Source organism: Aplidium turbinatum, chromosome 9 (assembly GCF_918807975.1).
Source record: "Aplidium turbinatum chromosome 9, kaAplTurb1.1, whole genome shotgun sequence".
In the NCBI taxonomy this organism is placed as follows: Eukaryota; Metazoa; Chordata; class Ascidiacea; order Aplousobranchia; family Polyclinidae; genus Aplidium; species Aplidium turbinatum.
This window is the reverse complement of record NC_137480.1, coordinates 4,604,877-4,610,577: the sequence shown is the minus strand read 5'-3', so window position 1 is coordinate 4,610,577 and position 5,701 is coordinate 4,604,877.

Here is a 5,701-nt window from a genome sequence, read left to right as displayed (position 1 = left end):
ACGTTGAATCAATGTAAAAATGACAAATTTTGCTGTCTGGGTAGGCTACAATGTTTTTAAAATATTTAATACATCTTTGGTTGCATTTCTGTCGTTTATCCAACGTTTGATAAAACAACGTCATTTGATTCCCTGGACAACACAGTGACGTGGTTTTAGTTACATCACTTGTTGCTGACTCATTATAGCATTTTCCACACCGCATGTGCCACATAGTTTTATTTTGTGTTTTTTACCTGATTTATAAACTACAACAATGTGTTGTCTTTCTATTGAAGATATTTCAAAGCTTTTTTGCTTTAAATTAATCGACAATTTCGATAGGTCTATCGACATTCACAAGAATTTGAGTTTATTTAATTACGGTAATAATAACTTAAAAATAACATTTATACAGCGTCACATTCATATTGTAAACCAGGCTATGCTCCTGGGCGCTGTAGGCTACATGACGACGGTGATGAAATTATTCTTTCAGCCATAATGTTCAGTGAAATATAATGTCTTCAAGTGAGTTTTGATAACAACAACAACTGGGAAAGTAGGCCACCGCAGTTGCCATATTGCGTCTTATATAAAGGTTTTCCTAAGAACAATTTATTGATATTGAGAACGTAAAGCTCTGGCAGGTTTATAGTTTGAAGGAAAACACTATACCCACAGCATGTTTCTCAAAGTCAAAGTTTATAAATTTTACAGTTTTAAGTAGGGAAGGTGAATTGTGTAAGGTACAATTCAAGTAGGCTACATGTCCTAACTTGCTTTTGCCTTATTCAGAAAATTAGCATCATTGGTGTTATTTCAGTCCAGGGACTTATAACTTCTGAAAATTAATTAAAAAAACATTTCAGTACGAGACATATTAACATATTTATGCTTTTTGCTAAAAGCTGTTTGCAAAATGAATTTATGTAATTCGGTATCGTAGCTTACTAGGCCTACTTAGCACTAGGCATAGGCTACTAACGACATCATACATTAGGCTATTCCCCTGGAACTTTGTTAAGTTCAATTTCAGTTTTTTTTTTTTAAGTATTTTCGCGTCCGCCTAGAAATTCAGCCAACTTCACAATAATTTAACGACTGGCAAAGCACTAAGCACATCTAAACCATGTAGAGGTAGGCTAAAAATAATGAAGTGAAATAGTTTCACCTACAGAATCCTCAACCAGGCCTAACGTAGCCTACCATTACTTCTCAACTCAACGTACTAGTAGCTAGAGGACTAAAAAGGTAAAGGTGGTCCCATACCATACTTGATTCAAGTGTTGGGGATAAGAAGATAAGGTTCTCATTGTACTAAGCTTTCAGCACTATGGAGAGTAGGGTGGCCAGTTCCTTTCTCTCAGCCGCCTTTACTTCAGCAACTCCGCCCACCCAATTTACTACACCCTGGGTAGAGGTGAGCGGTGTTTTCAACAACCAGCTTAGCCGGGAGTCAAACCAGGTTTGCATAATTGGAAAGCCAACGCCTTATGCGTAGCGCCATCCCACCGCCAGATGACTAGAGGTGTGCAAAAAGTAACAGTTCGTTAAAAATTAGCAAATATTTCCCTAATGGCTATTAACTGGTAGGCTAAGCCATTTGCAAAGTAGCCTAACAGTTAAAAATAACCTTATCTTTAAGCTGTGTCATATTTCGTTTTCGTAAAAAATAAACGCACCAGAAATTTAATTTGCATTACGACCTGTTTGTGACAAACTTCTTTATTTGAACTGGTTGCCAGAAAATTTAACTTTATTAGCAGGTGAAAATATAATTTTCTACAAATATAATTGTAAAACATTTTTAAATATACGTAGTACATTTTAAATTTTGAGGTCCCCAAAATCTTGAGGCCCTAAGGTTCAGCCTTTCCAGTCTAGTCATTTTAAGTCCGGCACTGAGGCTACCTTAAAATTAGATTTTATGTAGGCTAAGCAGTAAGCATGTCTTTAGGAGCGTATAACCAACAAGAAATTTTTTATAAGAGGGCAAAAAGTATCATAACCCTTGTTAGTGAGCCTGGTGATGTGTTGCCAAGGGCGACACATTAATATGGTAGTCTGGGGGTCCTCTCATAAAATTTGAAAAAAGTAACTTAAAATTACGCATTCTCAGATTAGAGCAATCAAGTACTTCCAGTATAAATCAATAGTAAGACTCTGTTAAATGATACAGTAGCATAAGGTGAAAAGTTTATTTAAGTTCCATAAAACCAAAACAACTGTAAAAAGAAATCGAGTGGGCCTATAATGGTTGGTTTAATAGTAAGCTTCAGTTTGTCATATCGTTCACAACAAATACAACACTGTCACAAATTTTCTATCTCTTACCAGGAAAGAGACTTGGAAAAGATTAATAACGTAGTTTAATGGGATATCACCGAAAAGTAGTCAATTAAATGGTTGAATAGTTCTACTAGTGAGATGATAAATGAAAATTCTTGAAGGATTTTAACGAACAGCTCAACACTTCCAGCAAATATTCAAAGTAACAATGGACAGCAATAGGTTCCAACGCTTGTAACTCTTAATCGACTTTAACGTGATTCACTCACAGCTTCTCATATGATTCTAATTTCGATTACAATTTATAATAGCACCAACTCTCATCTACTCGTATTCAATAACTTCAACTCTCAATCAACAGTAATCTCTGCATCTAATACCAACTACAACTCAACAACTACAATCTACAATAACAATAATTTTTACTCAAATTACACTACTATTTATAACAGGTTTGTTGGTCTAGCTAGTAACTTCGAGAAGGTACGATAATGTTACATCATAAGAACTCATAGTTCTGGTCAAGTTTTACTACACGTACTTTATGACACTACATGACGTACTTTTACTACACGTACTTTATGACACGATCTTTATGACGTCAAAACAACCAACACCTAGCAATTGTGAGAAGCAAGCTGGAGAAGCTTCCAGACCTGCACGTACGGAGAAGCTTCCAGAAATACGTCACATAATAAAGATATCGCAATCAAAGGTCACCACGGTAGGTACTTTAACATAGGACAGTTTTCTGTGCGAACCAGCTACCACCATTGCGCCGCGGCGCATTGGTTAAGAAAGATAGGACAATTTTCCTTATAAACTCAATTGATTACAGTCATTAAGATCCTACTTGCACTCAGTTCAGTTTCAGAAGAAAAAAGAACATTAGCAGAGGGTGGGAATCGAACCCACGTAATCGAAATGACTATTCCCTTGCCCTAACCTCAACCCATTAGGCTACGCTGCTTGTGACGATACAATTCGATTTAATTTTCTTTTTATCAAAAATCTTTCTAGTAGATTGGTCAGAATATCACGTGCTGAGTCGCATGACTGAAATCAGCTGATTAGCAAGGAAAACTGCCCTATGTGGTAGCCACTTTACCAAGTCGAAATTCTGCCACTAAACTTGACTAGAATGAAACCGCCAACCAATCATAAGCTACGGTTTAAGTGACGTAAAAAAATGGCGAAAAGAAGATGATAGAAAGCAAATTAAGTGATGGATTTTTTGTTAGCTGGTTGGCTTAGGGCTTAGGGTTAGGGCTAGAAGTAGTCATTTCATTGACGCGGGTTCGATTCCCACCACTGTTATTGCTCTTTTTCTTCTGTAATTACCATATAAAGTTCAAAACAAGCATTAACTCTCTGGATGAGTGCTAGAAGGGTCACAATTGGACGGTAGCCTCGTATAACATGTTCTGATTGGTTGGCGGTTGCACTGTAGTCATTCGCAATGGCAGAATTTCGACTTGTTAAAGTGGCTACCGTCCTATGTCAAAGTGTCACCACAGGACAGTAACCGAGAAAACACATCGCATAAGAATTTCACAATTAAAACAGTACGCTTGGTCAAGACATAATGTAACCTGTAAGACTTCGCATATTGATTGTGACAAACACTAGGCACTGATATATCTAATTTTTTAGTTGGCAACTCTGATTTTCGGGCCACTTATAAAATGTGCCTACAGGCCAGCAGACTCTTAATCCGGTACCTGCCTAACATGGCATAGACTTTCAGCAGGCTAGCACTTCAAAAATCTATCTGAAGTGTTTTTACTTTTGCTTCACATAATGTATTTTCAAGGTAGATGCATTTCACGTTATAACAGTGATTCCCTAATCTTTTCTATTCGCTTCCCATTCGGATGTAATGTTTCATACAATGTTTCGGACGTTTCAAGACCTCGTGTGATCAGAAAATTTCAAAAATACACAAAAGGCGAGAAAGTTTAACGAACATCAGCACAGGGCTCCATGACAAAAAAATTGTTTGTCATCAGACTAAATTTAATTTCGCTGTTTAGCTATCGCATCACTAGAAAACTCATGATTAGGCTGCACTATACTACAGCTACCATCAGAGGAGTAGCCTACGCAAAATTTTCTCAAGGGGAAGCAATTCGAAATTTTTTTCGAATCGAAACGAAAAAACACTCCTTTGCCAATAATAACCAGTAAATCATGTTGTGTAAGATTAATTTAGCATAGGCCTATTCAGCTTGCCTTAACGATAATTTTTTTAGTTTGAAGCAACTAGTCTACTCAACTGGATTGAAAACAAAAAAAATGTGATGTAGCCTATAACACTTTTGACGTCGCTTATAATGTTTTACGTGGACAACTTAGTGAGCTTACTTAACCCAATGAGCCACCCGTAGGTTATTGACTTTAGCCTACAGTCGGCAGCAGTGGCCGAGTGGTTAACGCGTTGGGCTCGCAGTCGAGAGCCTGCATGTTTGACTCCAGCCACCCGCACTTGCTGTTGTTCCTCTGGGCAAGAAACTTTACGATAATTGCCTCTACCCAGTGGGTAGTACCAAATTTAAGTCATAAGTAGAGTAGACCAGGGCTTACCAAACTTTTTTGCTCGCGACCCCTTTTAATCTCCCAAAACTTTTCGCGACCCTTCACGGTTAAAATGATAAATAGTGCGAAATATAGCCTAGATTTGTGATATTGATGAAGAGGTTTTCAAATGAAAACTTAAAACAAGCTAACGGTACTCAAAGACTGTTAGGACTTTACAGTTTACACGCAGCTTACTGGAAACAAAATAAAAAATCAAACACATTTAATGGTGGTATGGCTCAATTGGCTAATGCTGGTCCCAAGGCGGTTTCAATGTTGCTTAGGTTTGATGGTATCTGCTCATCAACGTTAAAAACTCTAACTCGCACAAATTGTCGTCGTAAGCTCCAGCTTGTGTCCGAGCATTGGTTTTATTTCCAGTCGGGTGTGGCTTTGGAGGCCTACTCTACAGTGGAAAAGACGTGTCACATTGTATGATCTTTGTAATTGCGCCATTGGTGAGACGATCCTCTCAACGAGTACCCAGCATTTGCCTCAGTTTCCTCTGCTGGAAATTTTCAAGAAAAAGTCAAAACAAAGGACAGGGGTGCGGTTAGGCCTGCTGCTGAATCAGGTCATGGTAGCCTACATATTCCGCTCCAACGTTAAGCCAAAAAATGTGAAGGTTTTTTTGCATAAAATTTATAAATTTCTACAAAATTTAAACTTTAAATCAGAAGATAGATTAGTAATTTCTTTTTGAGAGACGTGCTCGGTAGGTTAGCTAGGCTACTTTGTTTTTGCGTTGCAAATACGTTTTGGAGTCAATATAATTTGGTATTGTCCGATTCTGGAAAAAAATACTTCCAAATGAATCAATGAATCAAATGAAAAAAAACATTTCAAATGAATC